Source organism: Tupaia chinensis, unplaced genomic scaffold, assembly GCF_000334495.1.
Source record: "Tupaia chinensis unplaced genomic scaffold, TupChi_1.0 Scaffold000069_1, whole genome shotgun sequence".
Lineage (NCBI taxonomy): Eukaryota > Metazoa > Chordata > Mammalia > Scandentia > Tupaiidae > Tupaia > Tupaia belangeri.
In genome coordinates, this window is record NW_006159529.1 from 213,262 (window position 1) to 236,959 (window position 23,698).

The 23,698-nt window shown below is 38.5% G+C and overlaps 1 protein-coding gene and 1 pseudogene across 1 annotated transcript in view; one reads left to right on the plus strand and one right to left on the minus strand.

The window, feature by feature from the left end:
• Positions 1-23,698, plus strand: part of PDZD8 (PDZ domain containing 8) — a gene marked incomplete at its 5' end in the record, with an annotated part of 95,339 nt that overhangs the window by 58,243 nt on the left and 13,398 nt on the right.
• On the minus strand, positions 10,493-12,169 carry LOC102485654 (cysteine protease ATG4A-like; annotated as a pseudogene).

Here is a 23,698-nt window from a genome sequence, read left to right on the forward strand (position 1 = left end):
TTTTTCTTGTTTTTTTTTTTTTTTTTTTTTTTTTTTTTCCCAATTTGCTATGGGATGTGTACACTCACCAGAGAGAGACAGAAGGGAGAGAGAGAGAAAGTGAGAAAGTACCCCCCAGGGGGATGACCACACCATAACCCCTTCTCTCAGGATTTTGGGTGAGCATGTACACACACCCAGTATGCTTCTGGGATCAGGACTTGAACCGTGCAGTGGGCCATGTGGGATCCAACTGCCCTAACTACCAGGCTACCTGGTTGGCCTGCAGTTGCCTTTCTTAAGAGACCAAGTCTTCTGCAATCAGAGATAGAAGGTTAAAAATTCAAACAGTGATGCAGGCATGTTACTACCAAACAGGAAGGGTGAGTATGGATTTCTTCCTGTTTTGAAATGGAGAAGGAATTGCAAATAATATACTTACTATAGAGTAGATGTCTAGAAGGGAAATACTATAACAGTCAATTTTCAGTCCTATATAAATAAAAGAGAAATATTGGGTCATTGGAGAAGTCATGATGCATTTTTTTCATGTTTTTCTATGCAAAAATGCATCATGACTTTGCCGACGACCCAATACTTTATGTCTTAACGTTGCCCAGTTACACAGGCACCAGCGGGAACTGCGGTTAAAGGCATTTGGAGATGCCATGATATTTCACATCTACCTGAAAAATAGGAAATGATAAGTCCTTAAAGAACATTCACCTAACATTTGGGAGGAGACCCATAAATAATGTTTTGTACTCTGAATCAGAATGTGAATATATTCTTCTCACAGGGTTACATGGTGTCAGCTAACTACTTGCCATTGGCAACAGCTATAAGAACGTCAGATAGGGTCACCCTATCCAGAATTAGGAAGTCTGGGGAATTCACCTCCTGTATTTGAACTTTTATCTGTTTGACTCAAGTAGTACTTCTCCTTCTCCATGCTGCTTCTTTCTGACCAAAACCTCATTTTTCTAAAGACTCCGGTTTCAAAAGGTAAATAATTGTTATCATGCTCCTTTCAATTTACTTTTTAAACACACTCTGATAATTAAGGAGAGATTTGAGGAAATGATGCCTACTCTCTCAGAACTACTGTCAGCCTAGGAAAAAAGACATGCAAACCAAATATTAACATGCCTTTAGAGTCTCTGAGTCTTTAGAATCATTTTTACATAGTCTTTTCCTACATAAAAAGAACAAGTCCTCTGACTGCAAGATATTGTTTGCATTAAATTCCACTACCTCTTACAAAAATTGGGCTGTGACTGACTTTCTAATCATTATGTGTGTGTGTGTGTGTGTGTGTGTGTATATATATATTTGATACTCTACCATAGATAGTCTTATTAGTTTTATTTCATTTTTATAACACCTTTATCAGGTAAATATTATTGTCCCTTTGTAATAAATGAAGAAAGTAAGATTCAGAGAAGTTATATAACTAACCTAAGTTCAAACAGTTAATAAGAAGTTAAAAATCAAACCCAGGGTCTTTCATCCCTGAAGTTGATGCTCCCAGGTAAGTATAGCAAACTTCAAAATATATTTCTTCTAAGGGACCTATAAATGAGTCTTGTTTTTTAAAAATACATTCTCTTTCTTTTTTGATTGAAGTGCTTAGTATACTTACTTATATAATTACGGAATTAGATGGTTTTATTCTCTCTACTTGCTATTTTTTTTCTGTTTATCCCATCTGTTCTTTGCTCCTTTATTTCCCTATTTCAGCTATTCTGTCCATGCCTTCTGTGTCTTCTGTCATTTCTCCACACTTGACATTTGATTCTTCAAACAGATTGTTCTATTCTTTATGTGACTTGGAATATTTGAGGCCACCTGGGAAGAAGAGAAGGCAGCATGAAAATGGATGTGGAATCTCTAATCTGGCTGTTCAGGGGTAGAGAAAAGGCAATGAGGGCCAATACCAGCACCTGGCTACTTTTCATTCTGAATAAAAGGATGTAAGGAGTTTGGATTGTAAAAACAAGCTTTTATGTACATTTTCTGATGCTGACCCTAGTACCCCCCTTCCAACTTACCACACTCAGGCACTTGACAGCAATTGCCTTTCATTTTCTTTTCTTTTTTCTTTTCTTTTTTGCCCAATTTGCTATGGGATGTGTACACTCACCAGAGAGAGACAGAAGGGAGAGAGAGAGAAAGTGAGAAAGTACCCCCCAGGGGGATGACCACACCATAACCCCTTCTCTCAGGATTTTGGGTGAGCATGTACACACACCCAGTATGCTTCTGGGATCAGGACTTGAACCGTGCAGTGGGCCATGTGGGATCCAACTGCCCTAACTACCAGGCTACCTGGTTGGCCTGCAGTTGCCTTTCTTAAGAGACCAAGTCTTCTGCAATCAGAGATAGAAGGTTAAAAATTCAAACAGTGATGCAGGCATGTTACTACCAAACAGGAAGGGTGAGTATGGATTTCTTCCTGTTTTGAAATGGAGAAGGAATTGCAAATAATATACTTACTATAGAGTAGATGTCTAGAAGGGAAATACTATAACAGTCAATTTTCAGTCCTATATAAATAAAAGAGAAATATTGGGTCATTGGAGAAGTCATGATGCATTTTTTTCATGTTTTTCTATGCAAAAATGCATCATGACTTTGCCGACGACCCAATACTTTATGTCTTAACGTTGCCCAGTTACACAGGCACCAGCGGGAACTGCGGTTAAAGGCATTTGGAGATGCCATGATATTTCACATCTACCTGAAAAATAGGAAATGATAAGTCCTTAAAGAACATTCACCTAACATTTGGGAGGAGACCCATAAATAATGTTTTGTACTCTGAATCAGAATGTGAATATATTCTTCTCACAGGGTTACATGGTGTCAGCTAACTACTTGCCATTGGCAACAGCTATAAAAACGTTAGATAGGGTCACCCTATCCAGAATTAGGAAGTCTGGGGAATTCACCTCCTGTATTTGAACTTTTATCTGTTTGACTCAAGTAGTACTTCTCCTTCTCCATGCTGCTTCTTTCTGACCAAAACCTCATTTTTCTAAAGACTCCGGTTTCAAAAGGTAAATAATTGTTATCATGCTCCTTTCAATTTACTTTTTAAACACACTCTGATAATTAAGGAGAGATTTGAGGAAATGATGCCTACTCTCTCAGAACTACTGTCAGCCTAGGAAAAAAGACATGCAAACCAAATATTAACATGCCTTTAGAGTCTCTGAGTCTTTAGAATCATTTTTACATAGTCTTTTCCTACATAAAAAGAACAAGTCCTCTGACTGCAAGATATTGTTTGCATTAAATTCCACTACCTCTTACAAAAATTGGGCTGTGACTGACTTTCTAATCATTAGAAGATGGGTTAGGAGTGGTAATATGGAATCATTTCAGAACAGAGGAAAGGAAAGATCTAAAACTCTGGAGATGAGACTTAAATTAAATGTAAAGGTCTTCAAAATAAGATCGGCCATCTTTACTTGCCTAATCTTGCTTAATTCAAAGACAGTGTGGTTTATGACACAGTGCAGTGAGCCTCCTTTTACTTTCAGAGTAGAATTGAAGGCAATTGAATTCAGCAAACACTTGGTAGAGGAACAGTAATTAGTTGGGAGAGAAATTGATATTCAGGGGAATTATTCTTACCTAACATGAAGATACTACATACTATATCAAATACGTGAAATGGAAACAGTGAATCTACCTTCAGCTTTCAGAATGCATTTGAAGAAAATCCATACCAAAGTTTCGTGAAACATCTAATTACCAGAAGAATATTTTGTCACAAGTAGATCTTGCTTCTTATAGATGTGGGAAGGATCACCAGCTGTAATATCTGAGTGGCCGAGTCTCAGACTTTAATCAGTGTTCATAAATGAAACAGCAACATCTAGCAGAAATATAGTACGGGGCCAGATGATGGCATGTTAGCTGAGGTGGCTAGTTGCCACATGGCCAATTGCGGGATTCGAGTCTCAGACTCGGCCACTTGAAAGAAACATGGGTGCATGTGTGCGCATGCGCAAAATCCTAAGAGGAGAGTGGAGAAGTGATTATAGTGTGGACATCCCCCTTGGAAAGTGCTTTCTCACTTTCTGTTTCTCTCTGGCAAGTGCACATCTCGTATAGCAAAAAAAAAAAACAAAAGCAAAACTTAATTTTAAATTTTCTACTAGCCGTAGTTAAAAATTAAAAAAAAAAAAAACAGGTGAAATTAATTTTAGTAAATTTCATTTGACCCACATATTCAAAATATTTTCTACTTCAACACATAATAAACATAAAAATTAATGAATTTATTTTATTTTCATACAAAGTCTGAGAGCCAGTGTATATTTTATAATTACAGTGCACATTGAGTCTCAGTTTGCCTTAGCCACATTTCAGGTGCTCAGAGGTGGCTCCGATAGTGAGCAGCATAAACCTAGGAGGAAAGTACACTCTAAAGAGGTTTGTATGAGGCACTAAGCTTTCTAAGAAGTGCCAAGTAAAGAGAGATAAAATGAAGAACTCTCAAAACAGGTATGTAAGAAAGAATTTCAAACTGAAAATACATGTGATCTAGGGTCCTTAAAGAAATAGACAATATGTCTGTGTGCCTCTACAAGAAATTTGACTTTTCATGACAGTGGGTATCACAAAATGAAATTACTTTATACACTTATTTTTAAAACCATGAAATTTTCAGAGAGAATAAATCATTTGTGCACAAGAAAGAAACGTATGTCATCTGGGTAAGCTAGGGAGAAATAGAATTAATATGGAAATGAGATGAACCATATAAAGATAAATGGATGGGAAAAAATTAGTGTTTTCAGCTGAAAATACATAGCTGGGTAAGTGATTAATGGAAGCATATAAATACAGAAGTAAACAGGGTAATCAAATTTTCTGAGTAAGGAACTAGTCTGTGGGGACAGGAAAATAAATCCATGTCCTTGGTGATAATCAGATGATTAATACTAACAGAATACTCAAAAGGTCTTTGATAATGTTACATGATACACACTCTTGCTGATAGACTTCACAGGGGCACACGTGTCCTATGTTCTTTTTATGCTATCTGTCCTATACCTGGTAGATTCTTGACATGCTACAGTTGTTCAGTGAGCATGTTTCTTTACTCCAAGAGGAAGGGATTAGTAACCTTTTGAGATACAAATTTGCTTCTGTCAGTTGCCTCAGCAATTTCTTTCTCTTTTAAGTTTATTTATTTTACTCGAGAGAGTGTGGATGCATGCATTGAAAGAGAGAGAGAGAGAAGTCAGAAGCAGGCAATATTAATAGGGTCTCATCACATGGGATTCTTTTATCCTAAACCTCAAGCTTATCAGGATCTTGTTTTCAGGTTGTCAGGATTTAAACCCATGATCATCCAGGTAACTGCCAACACCACAGTTCAGTAGACTAACACCTACACCACCAGTGCTGGACCCCTGTGTTTCCTTACTGCTCCTGAGATAGAGACAAATTTCTTGATATGGCCAACAAATCCTTCCCTGGCCAACCTGGTTCCTATCAGTTTCTCCAGTCCTCCTTTTTCCCCTTTCTTCCCCTCCCTCATTCTCTGCTTTAGTCATGCTATCCGTCCTTCACTCCTTCATACTTGCCATACTCCATCCACTACATACATAGCTGTGGTGGTACATGTGTACCTTTCTGCCAATTCATTTGTCCACTCACGTGTGTATCTATTTCTCTATTTTTCAGTCTATTTGTCCTCAGATACATTCTCGTGACCTTCCCATTCTCTATTCCATGCGAGGACTGATCTCTGCAGGCTGCATTTCAAGGTTTCCATGCCAGTTGACTTATAGCTTGGTTTGACTAGTGTGAATCACTCAGAGGAAATGGGAGTGTACTGGGGAAGCTGTGGTATCGTTCCTCCTCTGCCTTGGACATGTTGAGCAGCCAGTCTTCTCTTTGATGAGTCCATGGTTCTCACAGGTCAGGCTCACCTTGCTTCCACCTTTTGCATGATGCTGAGCCTCTGACTTGCTTATTCCACTTCCTCCCTCAGTCCTTCCAGCATAAGATTGACAGTGACTTTCTCGGTTGCTAACATCTGAGTTTCTTTACTGTTTCCTGTTTGGCACTCAGTTCCTTCATCACCAAGTGGCACATTTTCCTGTTTTAAAATTCTTCTGTTTAAAATATTTGGGTATTCTGTTTCTTTATCAGAGCCTGACTGATCCCCAATCACCATTTCCTCTACAAAGTCTTTCCTAACCAGCATGGAAGTCCTTGGTAATACTTAACCACAGTTGGGCTTTCACATTTATATCTTCATGATCATTTGATTGGTTTATCTCCAGCAGTATCTTCTGTTACCGCAGGTACCATGATTGTTTTTGCTCATAGCACTTGACATTCATTGGGTATTCAAAAATGTTTCTGGGAAGACTGAGGCTGGCTGTCCACAAGCCTCTTTTAACCAAATAAAGATATTTAAGATGAGAAAGTTCACAAAATGAGATTTATTGCTCACTATTACTTCTGTGAAAAGCCTGAATTTTAGAGAGTAGATTTTTAGTTCATAAATGTGGTACATGATGGTGTAAGTATTTTATTTCTGACATTACTAAAAGCATCAAAAGGACTTCCTTATGTGTACTGTTCGAGGTAGCCTAAATCAAATGATTAGGTATGAGCTAAAATTTCTCTTGCTTTTGGTTTTGGAGCATTTTAGAGATCTTGCTGAATGATTCTGAGTGAGCCTAGAAAGTCCAGCTCTATCTACATATTGTTGAATATACATGCACAGTCTAAAAGAGTTCCCTGAAGAACTGGGGTTTCACTTAAGAACATCTGAGACAGACAAACTTATAAATATATTAGGCCAGATGCCTCGAAGTTGGCATTTTGGTGTGTTTGTTTAAGTCCAGGTGCCTTGCAGATAACATTTTGGTGCTCCTTTTTAACCATTTGCCATTTACAGTCTTAATCTTATCAAAAGGAAGAGAAAGATTAAAGCAAATAAAGCTTTTTTGAAAATGTCAGTTTTTATGAAAACTGTGGTTTAGTTCAACTTGATAATATTTGTAAATACGGAGGGACTCTAATAAAATTTTGACCATATATAATGTTCTATAATTTGCATTCTTAAAATAAGCTAAACGCCTTTGAGCCTTAAGGTAAATCCTGTGCCACATTTTCACTCTTAAAGTTCATCTTGGTTGAAACTGAAGTATACAGTTCTCTGTCTCAGGTTTTCGAAGTGTGATTAATATGGTGTTGGTGTTAGTCTACTGAGGGGAAGAGTAGAAGATTATGCCAAAATACAGAAACATAAACTCTTCAGATGAAGTCAGGGTAAGGCGCTGTGAGTATGAGAAGGAAGATACTGAATATGAGGCATAATACATTGTGAATACAACTCTTCCCTTCAAGGAAAGTAAGTAATTGGAAAATAACTTCAACCTTTTTATGAGCATCAGTATTAGCATATCAATGGTGTAAGAGTTTCAGAATAAAGTACTATGAGTAAATTAAGGGGGAGTAACATTCTTTTGGGAAAACCAGGAAAAATTATATTAAAGAGTTGACATTTAAGTGAAGAATCACAGTATATGTAGGATTTTGAGATGACAGGGAGGACATACCAAGGTGAAAGGATGGTATAAACCACAATAAAGAATAAAAATATTTGAGTATACTAAGGATATGAGTTATCCCAGTTGGCTAAAAAATATGGTAGCATAGGAGGATTATCCAAAACATGAATGAAAAGTTTGGACCTATTATAAAGTGCTTTGAATACTCTGGCTGAGAAGTTGGCTGTTACTCTCCCAATAGCCAGCTATGGATACTTTTAGAATGAAAGTGGTCTCATCATAATCTTTGTTTAGGCAAACATAGAGCTGGATTTGAGTCTTAGCTAGGCCATTTATTGGCACCATGACTTTAATCAAAGTCCCCAAATTCATCTCATCCACATTACTTTATTCTTCCATAAAATGGACGGACAGTGCTTCATATGGTTGTGTTAGGGTTTAGCGAGATTCTCCGTATTAAAACACCTCGCACTATCATATGCCAGGTAGGTAGGTAGTAACTTGTTTACCAAACCTACCAGCAATGAATAAAGTCAAGGATGACTTGACAAGGGAAAGACCTGAAATAGTAAAGGGCGAGGGGTAATGAAAGTCTGAGCCAGAATAGTGGCACTTAACTGGAAAAATAAATACAATCAGTGCAACTCGGGTACCATTGGGAATGGGTATCTAGAGTGAGAGGGGAAGCCAAAAAGATTCAGGTCATGAGTGAGAACGAAGCAGAGAAAGCAGCTGTTCTGGGCAAGTTGGGTTTGAGGTGTAGTGTCTGTCGCGTCAGTCCAGGACCAGCAGATAGCATGGAGGTTAAGGCACTGGATCCCACATGGCCAACTCTTTATTGTTCAAGTGCTGGACCTGGAGACCTGAAAATCCTGCCGGGCATATGTGCATGCATGCCTGAAATTCTGAGAAGAGAAGTGATTGTGACGTGGCATTTCCCCCTGGGGGAAGTGGTTTCTCTCTCTTTGGTGAGCACACATGCCCTTTAGCAAAAAAAGAAAAGTCTAGGCATGAAATTTCTTTCATGTGCTGCTTTGTTCTGCTGTTTTTTGTGTTTGTTTTTATATCTTCAATGCTGTTATTTTAACATTTAGGTCTGTCTTAATAAATTGAATACTTTATTTGGCTATTCTGCTCTAAATCTCTGTTATCAAATTGATAAAAGCAGAATGGTTTTATAATATAGTAATAAGAATCTAAAATTTGTTAAGACCTTTTGAGAGCAACTTAAGGAAATAATATTCATAAAATTTAGACATCATATTTAGGTTGTGTTTCTCAGGACCTTGCAGTTTACTATAATCCAAGTAAAATGGATTTACTTGGTTCATACTTTCTCACAAACTAAAACACCCTTTTAAGATACAATAGTGCCTTCACATGAAAACTCACCTGCCAGATACCTGATTTGCAGTCATATACAGATGCAGAGTGCAGGCCTGGGAGATAAATGATTTAGAAACATGTTAGAGAGGTGCTATCAGAGACCCTGCAGTAATATCCAACTCTCAGCCCACATGTTCTCAATCCAGTGTTAGGGGGAAACTATAAAATATGAGCAGATTCTTTAATGCCAGTCATAGTTTTTATTCAAACATCATTTATTTTTTATTTCTTAAACAAAAGTCAACAATTTAAGTCAGTGATTGGCAAGCTATAGCTTGCAAGCCAAATCCAGCCCCTCACCTATCTTTGTAAATAAAGTTATATTGTTTTACAGCCATGCTTATTTGTGTACGTATTGTCTATGGCTGCTTTTGCTCCTGAACAGCAGAGTTAGATAGCTGTGACAGAGCCTGCATGGCCTGCAAAGCCTGAAATATTTACTATCTGACCCTTTACAGAAAACTTTGTTAATCCTCTGGTTTAAGCAATCATGATTTGATATAAGGACAGTGACATCTGGCCAAAGTCTCAGTAAGGATGGGGACAATGACCCATCAAAAGTAATGTTCTCTCAAATAGGAAGGGGATCAAGAAGTGTATACATGACATGGTTTCTTTGACAAGCATTTCGGCATAATTTATAAGCATTCAAAATACAAAAAATTCAAGTGATTCTTTTTTTTTTGTTTTTTTCTGGAGAGGTTTTCGCTATAGGACATGTGCACTCACCAGACAGACAGAGACAGAGAGATAGAAAGTGAGAAATCACTACCCAGGGAGGATGGCCACGCATCAATCCCTTCTCCTCATTCTCCTCTCGGGATCTTGGGCACGCACGCACACACACCCGGCGTGAGTTTAAGCCACCGGATCCGGGACACAAACCGCAGTCGACTACGTGGGAGTCCAGCAACATAGCCATTATGCTAACTGCTGGTCCCAAAATTCAAATAATTTAACAAGAACTTTTTTCTCCCTGATTTGAGCAAGCAAGAGAAGAGATTGCTTCTTTAGTATTTAGTAAATACTTTAAACCATGTCATGTATACACTTCTTGATCCCCTTCCTATTTGAGAGAACATTACTTTTGATGGGTCATTGTCCCCATCCTTACTGAGACTTTGGCCAGATGTCACCGTCCTTATATCAAATCATGATTGCTTAAACCAGGGGATTAACAAAGTTTTCTGTGAAGGGTCAGATAGTAAGAACAGCACAACCATCTCTTAACCACTGGTGCTTGAAGCAAGATGAGAGTTGGCTGTCTGTCTTCCAGACGTCTGTGTCCTCATTCTGGCAGCTGAAGACTTTCTGTAGCCATGTAAGACAAGATGGGAAGCAAGGGACGCTTCCTAATCATCTGCTGCTAGACTCCATGATTGTTCTATTTCTTTCTGGGGAGGGCTGTCATTTCTTTTGTTCTGTTTTTCTGAGAAATGGTGGTTGGCTCTATCATGATTGCTATCGAGTTTGTATGCTTTGGCATATCAGGCACTTGCTAACTAGAAAAGTTTATGTGATAAGTTTGTGTTCTTATGGTGCCAGATGGAAGACAAGCCTCCTAGTTGAGTTCACACTATTCTATACACTCAGAATCTCAAAGTCTTCCTTCAGGTCAAACTCCTTCATTTGTTCAGTTGAGTCAATGAATTCTGCCCCAGTGATTGTCACTTCTGGCTTGGCTGGAGGTACATAGGGAGGCCAGCCAGTGTGATAGATGTTTTTGAACTAATTCAAACATCTTTAAATTCTCCTTTAGAGGGACCAGCAGTTGGCCTAATGGCTATGTGCTGGACTCCCATGTAATTGACCATGGTTCGAGTCCCAGACCCGGTGGCTAAAACTCATGCCGGGCATATGTGCATATGAGCCCAAGATCCCCAGAAGAGAATGGAGGAGAAAGGGATTGCGACGTGGCCTTCCACCCTGGTGGGTGATTTCTTGCTTTATGTCTCTCTGTCTTTCTGGCAAGCGCACGCGCCCAATAGCAAAAACCTCTCCCCCCCCCAAAAAAAAAAAGAAAAGAAAAGAAATTCTCCTTTAGAATTTCCTTTTGAACTGGCTACACCAGTTATCAAAGTCTTTTTCTTCTTCGCAGAAAAATCCCAATGCTATAGAAGGATCCAAGTTCAGGATGTTCATTCGCTATGGGGACCGTAGGCATTGGAAAGTCTGGTCATCAGCCATTCCATTCTCTTCAGTGTCAGCAAAGGTGTGGGTTGTGTGAAGGTCTAAGAAGATGAGTTCCTCTCCTAAGAATCCTATGAAATAAAGGGCGTTATTTGGTTTTCTTCCTAATGCCCCTAAAGACGGTGGCATCTTTAAACACTCTTTGAATGCATCAACATAGACAGGATTGATTTGGCTTATGCCAGGCGAAGGGGCACAATGAGCAGCAGGGGTTTCAAGGGTGAGCGACAGGCAGAGACCCCCTTACTGTGGTAAGAAGCAGTCAGAGAGTCTTTCAGTGTCTGTGTCAGCACTCAAGGGAAGGACAGAGCATATTTTTTTTCATATCTTCAATGACCATTGTGTTATTCATTGAAACATAAACAGCCAAGGAATTCCACTCATCAAATAAAGCAAGTATTTTTTGTTTGTTTGTTTTCCTTAAACACCTGTGTAGCTGTATTTGGTCCAAACCACTTGCCAATTGATTTCCCTTCTCCTACACCCATTTGTGCCATTTGATGGATTGAGTAGCAACAGTCTTTTCTATCTAAGAAGCATTGTAGAATCCACTGGTATTCTTTCAGTGGTTCTTTTTGTTTCTCCCAATTCCAGTCCCTTCCCAAGTGTCTACAGATAAGGGCTTGAGCCTGCATCAGGTCTGTCCACAGCATAGCATACATCCCCAGCCAGCATCTGATGAAGGACCCATTCCCCAATTGGTGAAAATTTCCTTCTGTACGTAAACCATAGACGGGCACTTACATCAGACAACAGCTTAGATTTTTCTGTTTTAAGGAGATGCTGCTTCCCTAAGATCCATACCAGCTCATCTGTATCTGGAAATCCTTTTAGGTAGTCAGTGAAAACAGTAATCTGGTTTTAATACTTGGATAAAACTGACTCCATTTTCCAGCTGTCATCCAGGGCCAACTCCACCAGCAACTTCTATGCCAGTTATAGTTTTAAGAACTTTACATGCATTAACCATTTAATCCTTCTTGAACGACCCCTGAAAATAGGCACTGCCTCTGTTTTACAAATGAGGAAACAAACGAAGACACAAAGAGATAAAGTAATTCACCCAAATCACCCTGCTAGCAAGTGGTAAAGGCTGTAAACCCAGGCAGTGTGACTGCAGAACTAGTATTCTTAACTACTACTATATCATCTTCACAAATGGTACCCAATAGTCCTGGGTTCAATTCCAGTTCTTCCACTCTACTCCTATGACTGTGAGCAAGTTATTTCATTAATCTCTAAAATAGAGGTCATAGTAACTTCCTTACAGGGTACAAGGGTTAAGTTCATGTAGAGCACTTAGTGCAATACCTAGGTACATGTTGGGTTGTTGGAAAAGTCATGACACATTTTCGCATAGAAAAACAGAAAAATATGACTTTTCTGATGATCCAATAGTAACTATTATTACTTGATTTGACCCAAAGGCTACCTTTTTTGCTTCTATGCTTTCATTGCAGATATTTTGTATATCCTTATAAATTTCCTGCCTTCATTTCCTCTTAAATCCTTTCTGTAACAGAGTGAGGAGGGCAGAGGAATGTATTTCTCAATCACAGATAGTGTTTTTAAATAGGAGGACCAGGGAGGCGTGGATTCCCTGGCCACCCTGAATGCAGCAGGCATGGTTGTGCTCACCTCTTCTCCTAGCTGATGAGGACACTAGGACAGAGACATGGCAAGATTCTATTTAAAAACAACAGCAACAACAAAAAACTTTCTGGTCTCTACCTTTCCCTGGTCCTCCCTCCTTTCTCTCACTTCCACCCACCTAAAAAGTAAGAAAGCCAATAGTGACTTGAGAGCATCAGCAAACTTATAAAGGTCTGTTGTAAGGAGGTTAGAGGTCAACTAGCTGCTGCCCATCTCCTGAGTGAGGATAAAACATGGACATTTAAATTTTTGGGAGGTTGAAAATAAATTAAGAACTTCTTAGGGGCCTAGCCCCAGGGGTGCGGTTACTGGAGCCATATGGGAGGTTCTACAATCTACTAATTAAAGGTACTTTAAAACAAATAGGCTAAAAGTAAAATTTGGTAGAAATTCTTTGTTTTACCTTCAAGCAGTCAAGTAGGAGGGGATGCAGCTGCAGTAATTCATATGCCCTATTAATTGTCTTTTTAATATTTCCATTACATTATTGTATATTTTTCAACATAAATATAGAACATAAGCAGAGATTGAAGTGGGTTTTGGGACAGCTGTGTTTGCCTTTTGTAAGCATGTTGATTTACAGTGATACTAGATTTTATTAGACAAATAGGCGGTTATATTTTAAAGTTGTTTTTATATAAACAGTATGCTCTAAACTGAAAGAGATAAGAATGTTTTATTAATCACTGTAAATAAGACTACTTCTGGGTAATTCATTATATTTTTTAAAAGGTTATCTAGTGGTTCTTAGAGAATGGACAGATGGCTTATTTTTCAAATGAATGATGTGTGAATTATCTTTCTTAAATTGACTAACACTGAGAATAGTGTCAAAAGTTAAAGTAGGAAGCCATCAAGCATAAGGAAATATTGTGAAACAGATTTTTAACATTTATGATGATAAGCATTTTGGAAATTTGAGGAAATTTGCATATGTTAACAATAATAACAATCGCTGTAAGAATAAACTTTTATATTGGTGTGGGCTTTTTTTTTCCCCCTCTCAATTAAAAAAAAATCAGAAAACTGGGCCAGTAGGTGATGTAGTTAAGGTGCTGGATCCTACATGGCCAGCTGCAGTTCATATCCCAACCCTGGTGGCTTGAAACCAAACTGGGCACGTTTGCATGGGTGCCTCAAATCCTGACAAGATGGAGAAATGGAGGAGAAAGACTGTACTTGACAATGCTGCATTGGAGGGTGCTTTCTCTCCATCTCTTTCTTTATCTCTCTAAAGAGCACACACACGCTCTGACGATTAAAAAAATTAGCTTTAAAGAAAAAAACAGTAAAATGGGATCATCTTCTGTAACTTGGCTTTTCCTCACTTAACAATATACTTACTGAAGACACAGTTCTATAACCACATACATGGGTTGTTTTTATATCTAAATATTTCATTGTATACTTCTATTTAACCAGTCACCTATTTATGAACATGTAAGGTTCCCCCCCTCCTCCCAGTTTTTTTGTGTCTTTTTAAAAATCTGTTTCGGGCCAGCCTGTGGCCTGATGGTTAAGGCAGCCAAATCCCTCATGGACTACTACAGTTAGATTCTTGGACCCAGCAGTTGGAGAAACACACTGGGCATGTGTGCATGCATGTGTATGCCCCAAAACCCAAAAGGATAGGGAGATGGAGGAGAAGGGATTGTGGCATAACCATTCCCCAGGGGAAGTGCTCTCTCATTTTCCTTCTCTCTCTTTCTGTGTCTCTTCCTGACAAAATTAAAAATAAATAAATAAATATAAACTGTATAAGTAATGTCACTATGTGTATTTTCATGCACATTTTTCTTTAAATTACCCTTTGGCACACATTTTCTATAGAGGGCCACATAGTAAATATTTACAGACCAGTCATGGTCACAATAAAGCTCTGATTTAGCTCTAACACAACCACAGACGGGACGCAGACAAACAAATATGGCTGTTTTCCAGTTAAACGTCTTTAAAAATAGCCTACAGTTCTCTAACCTCTTTGTAAAGTAATTCCTTATCAAAGATTATACAAAAATAAAAGGCTATTGATATTACTTATTTCAAAGTTGTATTCCATTTAGAATAAATATGTAGATTGAATAATAGTATTATACCAATGTTAATTTTCTGACTTTGATCATTTTACTGTGGTTATGTAAGACAATATCCTTGTTTGAAAATATATACTTAGGCACTATGTTTAGGGGTAAAGGGCCTCATGTCTGCATCTTATTTTCATATGGTTCAGAAAAAAAAATATGCAGAGAGAAACAAATTTGGCAAAATGTTGACAGTAGGAAACTCTGGGTCCTGAGATAAATGAAAATTCCTTTTACTATTTTTGTATTTTTTCTATGAATTTGAAATTATTTCTAGATAAACAGTTATTTTTTTTAATTTCTATTAAAAAAAGAACTGGCTATCCCAAAGGCTTCCATACGTTCTTCTTAAAATATCAATCACCCTACAGTAGTATAGTGTCTAATGTCAGTCACCCTACAGAAGTATAGTGATAATATATGAAGCTGAGGTTTGACTTGGTGATTCAGAAAAAAGATTGGGTTTGGGGGATTTTTTGTTTTGTTTTGTTTTGATAAAAGCATGTAAAAGGGCACTCTGTTATTTCCATAAAACCTCAGGCTTTGCATACTTTTCTGACCTTGATATTTCACTGAAATGGTTGCATGAGATTTAAATTTATTTCAAATTAAAACATTAATAGAGACTTTGATCAGATTTAAAAAGAGAAAAGAAGAAACATAATTGTATTTATTGCAAGGTAATAGTCACATGTAATTATTTTCCTAACAGTCTTTTGAACCTGGGCAGTGTCATTTTTATTCCTTAGATCTCTTAGGTCAGTTGTATTTATAGAGTAAAGTTTACTTTTTGATCATATTTCTAGATCTTTATTGTCTCTTTGTCATCTTTGGTGAACTGACCAAAGGATCAGTCCTAATTTACCATCTTGTTGCTCTTGAGACCAGATCATTAGATGGCCAAGCTGGCATTCGATTTTGAAGAACAGTGGGGACTCACTTTTATTTTCTCCCAGAGAGAAGGTTCCCTGAGGGTATGAGATAATGGAAGTGTCTGCATTGTACTAGACATTTGTACTCCTAGTTTCATTTCACTTTGAAGACCCAGTGTGGTAGATATTATTAGTATCCCCTTTTTATAAGTAACAATCACAGGGACTAAATCACTTGCTTAAGGTCAGAAAACTAGTAAATCCAGAATTCAAGCCCCACCCAGAGTAAAGTACAAAGCCACATGGCAGATTTCCTTCAGGAAGGGGCTTTGAATCTGCCCTAGTTCTCCAGAGGAAGGGGCTGCTTTCAGTCATTTTTCAGGTATCCATCAATAGTTAATTGCTGAGAATTTAGACACTGCTGACAAGGAAAATGTTTACATGTGGAATACATGTGAGAATTGAGAATTAATTCCCTCTACTATTCAAATCTGTCCCTTTAAGAACCTTTTTTTTTTTTAATATATCATTTTTGTTGTCACTGGGATAGGAATCATGAAAATTTACTTTATAGTAGCATTCCTCCTTAATTGACAGAATCTTTTTCATTTGCCTGGCTTACATGTTGAAGAACTCTTCTGATTTATACCTTTTGGAATGGTTAAACTTTAATGACTGGTCTTTGAAAAGTTCTGTGGGAGTTGACAGTAATTTTTATGCCAAGAGACACAAAACATTTGCCATGTGTCTGTTTCAAAGAGTTATGCTTTCTATAAAAAAGATGACGTGATCGTATACATTCAAATCATGAATCCTCTGTGCTGATAAGAGATCGTTCCAAAGAAGACAAGTAATAATACAGTTAGTATCTCCTTTTTTTGTTAGAGTGATGGAGCTGAATGGAAGATAATTGAGAACTTAGTGGATCTTCAGAAGTAAGATACATAGTTTGCAAATAGTTGAGGGTCCCATGAAATACCTCAGTGTGCATCTTCTGCGCTATTAAAACTGCCTGTGCTCGGGGCCGGCGGGTGGCATGGTGGTTAAAGGCGCTGGATTCCCACATGGCCGACCGTGGTTTGAGTCCTGGACCTGGCGGCTTGCTTTCTCATTTTCTCTTTCTCTCTCTCTCTTTCACTCTGTCCCTCTCTGGTCAAATTTAAATAAACAAATGAATAAATAATAAAGTTAAATAAAATAATTTTTAAAAAAACTGCCTGTGCTTAGAGAGTAGATTTGGTTGATACCAGAATGATCCCTTCAGAGACTATTTTCTTTCTTCTTATGTGTGTTTCCTTTTTCATTCTAGATCTTAGAAATTGTTTCATTAACTGTCTAGAATTACAACTTACTAAAATAATGTTTTATAAACAGAAATTGAGTAAGAGTACTCTAGGTCTGACTCCGCCATTTCTAAATTAAACCAAGTGTTACTTGTGTTACCTTATAACCAAGTGTGTGTGTGGATGGGGAAATAGGGTTAATGAAAGGAAAAGAGAAAGGAGGGGAAAGAAAAGAGAATGAATGTGAAAAAGAACATGATTTCTTTTGTGAGCATCTGTTATAGTGCTAAAGGAGTTAATGAGGTCATCGGTTGGTTGTGATTATAAAGTGGTGAATGATGAGACCAGAAATTTAGCCTATTTCTTCAGCAGCCTTTATGCTGCTTGTAGTTGGGATGGACAGTAAGTAAACAGTCTAGCTATGGTTATGTGTCTGTCACCATAAACAAATTAATCTGATACCTGGTTTTCAATGAAATACCAGAAAGTTATATTTCTACCACATTCTGTGTCAAGTGTGTTACACTGGAAGTTCAACTTGGAAGCAGCTCAATACTTTAACATAAGAAATATTCAGGTTTTCAAAATCTTATCCTCATAATTGTATTTCAGAGTTCAGAGATAAATCTTTACACACTAATCATAAATGCCTAAACTTCCAATACTTAGAATTCTATTATCAAGTTCCAAAAGCAAGCCAAGCAAAGGTAATCTATACATTGGTTCATCAAAAATTGGGATTTTTAGTTATTATCTAGGTCCATTTATATTGCCTATAACACACGTACATAAATCCAATGGCTTAATAAATAATAGAAATTTTTATTTTACAAGGAAGTCCAAGATAAGTTGCAGGTAGATTTGGTGTCCGATAAGAGCCTGCTTCCTGGTTTATAGCTGGCTGTTTTTTCCCTGTGTCCTCACATAGAGGAAGGGACAAAGGAGTTCTCTTGGGCTTCTGTAGGAATATTAATCCCGTTCATGCGGGCTCTAATGATCTAATCACTTCTAACGCACCCACCTCCTCCTAATACGGTCACATGGTGGGGAGTGGGGGACAGGTAGGATTTCAGAATATGAATTAAGATGGGGAGAACACTTCGCAGATGTTCAGTATGAAGCAATCACATTCTGGAGCTCTGTGGTTTTGGTTATTTTGACTAAGGGAGCTGTTTACTATTCTCATGAATTATAGTAATCAAATTATATAACTCCAAAAGGTTTTCTGACATAAATGTTTGGATGTTGCATTAATAGAATGGCTTTTGAGGACTTTTTTTTTTTTTTTAATTTGAATTATCCCAGAATACCTGGAGTATTTGGCTGGCATAAATAAATAGTTCTGCTTTCAGGCATGATTTCCCAAAATTGCATTTAATACATGAATTTTTTTTTCTAGAATCTCTATACTTATTACTCTAATTCTACACCTGCTTAGGATGTTTATCCAGCCAAAGGGCACTAAAACAAGAATAGTTCACTTTTCTGGCATGATATTATAGGAATTAGGAAGCCAGGGTGAACCGTAGGTAATATTAGCTTTCAAAATGAGGGAAGGGCCGTCCTCATTGTACAAGAGTTAAGGGCTGTGCAGAGGAAGCTGGATCCCATGTGGCTGACCAGGGGGCAAGTCCTTACCCCCATGGCTTGAAAAGCACACTTGGCATGTGCCTAGAATCCTGACAGGATAGAGAAGTGGATTGTGGTGTGACCAGGCCCCATTGGGGGGTGCTTTCCCTCACTCTGTCTGTCTCATGCCTTGCATGCACTTCCTGACATAATGATAATAATAATGAAAATTTTTATAAAAAAAAAGAGGGAAAAGAGGCCAAATGTCTATAACCTGTGAGAAAGCAGGTGAGACTAGAGAGCTGTCCTGGTAATGAAAAGAGACATAGAAGAAGAAGGGAGGATTGAGGTGTCAATTTGACAGAAACACAGAGCTGCCTATACAATCTGTGCTGATATGTAGGTTCCTTTGGCCAGTCTGCAAAATCTCATGTTAGAGTTGAAAGGCTGTGTTTCCGTTCTTTAAAAATGTAGACTAAACCACTACATTCAAGTGCAGTAAAACAGAGGTCCTGCAATGAGTAAGATGTACCCTTTGGGAATATGTTCAGCGATCAGTGTTGAAACTATGCACCTGGCTCCTTCCTCAGGGCCCCCCTTCTATCACCGGATGCTCTTTGTCACCTTATCTCTCACCACCTTGCTTCTCAAAAAGATAGATCCTCCTGCAGGAAGTTCTGCTGCTGTTCCCGGCAGAAGCTGCCTTGGAGCATCCATTCCCTGGCCACCTGAAAAGAGCTGTGTTACGTGTAATTTTTCTCCCCCATTTAATCTTGTCCTGGCTCTCTGACTAGTGGATTAGGGCCCTTATGTACTACACAGGAAAAGGGAAGGAAAGCAGAAGCAGTGCCCAGCAGGCTGGGAAGAGGTACCTTCAGAGACCTTTCCTTCTGGATTCCAGCCCTGGGCCAGTGCAGCTAGCCTAGCTTCCTGAGCTAGATCAGGAACTTAGCGCTGACACCTGTATCGCTGACACTTGTATCGCTGACACCTGTATCACTGAAGTCAGATCTGTTTCTGTACTTTTCACCATGTTTTCCATTAGGCATTCAGAAGTCAGATGTTCTGTTTTTTCAGAACACTTATTGGGTATCACAAAGCTAATTCTACCCCAGAATATAGATACATGAATATGGATAATGTAGAAGTACCCCATGAAAAAAGAACATTCAAGGGTTTATAAATACATGTATCATTACATACCATGTAAATGGTATGTTTTATACCCAGCAATCAGTCCCTCACATAAGGGGAGGGAGCCTTTAAAAGTTCATAGAAAATCTTATTATGGAAAAACTTTAAATGGATTTCAAAATTGTTTTGCACAAAAATAGTCTCCATAAACTTTTTGAAGTCCTCTCATATATTATAGGGGCTTTCATGTTCTGCCCACAAAGCTACTGTTCTCTTCATTAGATACATTGCCTCCACTCCTTACCTGGCACCTACTCAGACACATACTTATTCCTCAAGTGTCAAACTTATTGTTGAAGGATGCCTTCCCTGCTCTGTAAATGTTAACTTAGGTGACTCCTATCCAATCCGTTGCAATCACTTGTTCGTTCTGACCTTTCCTACTTCCATGACGTGAAGGGAGCGCCTCTGTGTTGTTCACAGCTGTATCCCCTAGACCTGATTTGCAGAACCTAAGCAGTTCAGTGAATATGAGATCAATTAGCACTTTTCTATTAGTTTTCTAGTAGCTTCATTAAAAGTGTTGCCAAACATGCATTTCTTAGGTCAGCATTAATGATCTTTCTGAAAATATTAAACTATTTCTTTTAGAGAACTCTAGAATATACTGATGTTTCTGAAGATCTTGGGCATCTTTCTTTTTTTTTCTGGTAATATAATCAGAATTCTGGTAGAATAGGTATTGGTTTACAGTATAAGCCAGGAGAACTGGGAATGGCCATCGGCATATAAAAGCCTGCTATTGGAAGTTCAGTTTATCCTGGCACCCTGTACATACACGATTATTGTGTCTTACGTCACATTTTCAACCCTACCCACACTGTGCTACAGGAAATGTTGGGGAGAAATAGTCTTCATGAAGTCTTTTTTCAGAAACTTATTTAGTGAAAGAATGTTCAAAATATATATAGTCAGAGTAACTTAGGGTCTTTCACTTAGGGATCTTTTTACTCTTTCCTAGGTTTTTGTTGTTCAGTGTTACAAGCTTGTGTTTTGCAAGTTTGTAAAATAAAAGTTATTATATTGATGCTATTGAAATATATCCCCTTCTTTTCCATCATATTAAAGTATGAAGGTGGTTAGAAAGAGATTTTAAAAATCAATATGTTGTTTTTCCCTCCAGATGAAAATCTCCTTATTCACAGCTGGGTCCAGGAAAGGGCAAAAGGATGTCAGAGTATGAGGGCTCTTAAAGGCTGTCTTGGTGCTGTTACTAAATTGCTCTCTACAAGAGAGGTACACATACAGCTAGAATTTTTTTAACCTGTGCCTGACATTATTGGTGAAGTTAAATGCAGGCTGTCTACAATCCTATATGTATTGACCCCTATGATTCAGCTCGTGTAATTGATGTTTACTTAGCATGTATCAGCAATTCTCGACAATTGATTAACTTGGGGGAGGGGAATATCATAAAAACAATATTTCTATTTCAGTAGAAATGTGCATTTTGGTTTCAACAAAACTGACCAGTTGACACAGGCTAAGGCACAGAGGGTATATCCTGTATGAGTTTTCTCTTAGCTTTGTGGTCCAGTAAACGCAGCACTTAAAGAGTTTAGTCAGATAGTGTATGTAGCACTCTCCGACAATGCCTGGTAAACTAGACCCTGTTAGAGAGAAATAGATACTCACAAAGCTAAGCCAAAAAGGCAGGGTGGGGGAGAAGGAAGTACTTATTCTAAAGATACTAGGGTGTTTCCTAGACTCCAAGAGTAGACATTAGGGCCTCTGTTCATGGTTGCGTGGGTTTGATGGTGTGCAGCTTTAGGCAGGGATGCAGCCCAGGCATTAGAAACAACTGGAACTAAAGACTAAACCACCGTCATCCTGGTCTCTCTCCTCTCCGCTCCTGACTGCGTGCTTTATTCTTCACTCTGGAGACTTGTATTCACTTCCCAGTCCATGAGGGTGCACACGTGCCCACAGCTGCAGTTCTGTTATTCTATTCAGGGACTCTCTGAGTCTGAATTCCAAACATAAAGGAAGGAACTCTGGTTGGTCCCGCTTGGGTCAGGTGTGTACCTGTGGATCATCTAATGAGGTAGGGAGGTAGAACCATGCTAAATAAGCTTAGCTGTTCCTCTTATAACCATGTGCTAGATTAGAGGATGATGCAGACATCGCCTGAAAGCCAGGGAGGACTTGGCAACATTGGTGTCTATTTCACTAGCACTTACATAGGTAAGTATTTATTTATTAAGTTGTATTAATTTCATTTCTTCTTTCTCTTACAAATGTCAGTCATGCCACAAAGTACTGATTTCAGGAACATGTTTATAGTAAATATTAATAGAAGTTGCAAACTCCATATATATTTAACTGCAAGATAATATAGGATCTTTTATTTATTAGATAATCAGAATATGTAGGATTCTGTGATATGTTCTATGAAACACTGCTGCTTTTTCCTAGTAAAACATGTTTTGTTACAATTAGAGTAGGAATTTTCTTTCTCATTAGATCTCAACTATTAGATATAGGACGGTTTTAATTTCTTGATGTGCCACTGGTTTCCAGCTCTGCTCTAACAGTACTACCATGCCAGAATTAGAGCCTTTCCTTCCCCATCCCACTCCCCAACCCCAACTCCTATTTGTTCAGCTCTTTCCATGCTTTAAGACCTAACCTAAGTGAGCCAGCAGGGGGCACAGAGGTTTAGGTGGCTGGATCCCACATGGCCAACTGCAGTTTGAGTCCCAGACCCAGCAGCTTGAAAAATATGCTGGGCACATATGGGGGTATGCCCAAAATTCCAAGAAGAGGTTGAAGGAGAAGGGATTGCAGTGCGGTCATGCCCACTGGGAATGATTCCTCACTTTCCTTCTCTCTCTCGTCCTTTCTCTCTCTGGCAAGCATAGACATCCTAAGCAAAACTTAAAAAAAAAAAAAAAAAAAAGGAGCGAGAGAACAGTAACCTAAGTGGGATACCCTCAGTGAAGGTATCCCCATACCACTCACCTAGAAGCATCTTCACCCCCTTCACCACATGCTTTGCCAGACATAAGGAAAATATTTAAGACTAATACTTTTGTTCCATTCTAGATTTTTAGCCATAGGGTATGTGTGCTTGCCATACAGAGACAGAGAGAGAGGTAAAGTGAGAAATCATCCCCCAGAGAGGATGGCCATGCTGCAATCTCTTCTTTTCCATTCTCCTTTCAGGACTTTGGGCACCCACACACATATGTGTCCGGTGTGTTTTTCAGGCCACCAGGTCCAGAATTTGAACCACAGAGTTGGCCATACAGGATCCAGTGCCTTAACCATCACACTACCTGCTGGCCCCAGACTGATGCTTATTTCGATGCTATTTAAATAGTTATATTTTGGCATATTTTTATAGTTCCTGGTATAGCCATACTTCATACAATTTTAAAATATAGTTACATATATAGAAGAGAATTATGCAGTGTAGTTTTTTTGCTATTGTTATTTAATTTAAATATAGTAGTTTTATCCCAGTGGAGATGTTGGTTTTGTCTCCAAAAGTTGTGTTATCATTTGGACGGCCTTTTAAACTTTATCCTAAATTTGGGACCAGCAGTTAGCGCAATGGCTATGTCGCTGGACTCCCACGTAGTCAACCGCGGTTCGCGTCCCGGATCCCGGTGGCTTAAAACTCACACCCGGCGCGTGTGCGTGCGTGCCCAAGATCCCGAGAGGAGAATGGAGGAGAAGGGATTGCGGCGTGACCATCCCCCTGGGGGGTGACTTCTCGCTTTCTGTCTCTCTGTCTCTCTCTGTTTGGCGAGCGCACGTGCCCTATAGCAAAAACCTCTAAAAAAAAAAAAAAATACTTTATCCTAAATTTTACATCAAATCAAAATATTTTTTGTGTAATATTCATTTTAAATACTTTTGTTTTCTTGGGGTTTTCTCTCTTTTTTTTTTTTTTTTTTTTTTTTGGGGGGGTTTTTTTTTTAGGGGGGCTGGGCTCCCCC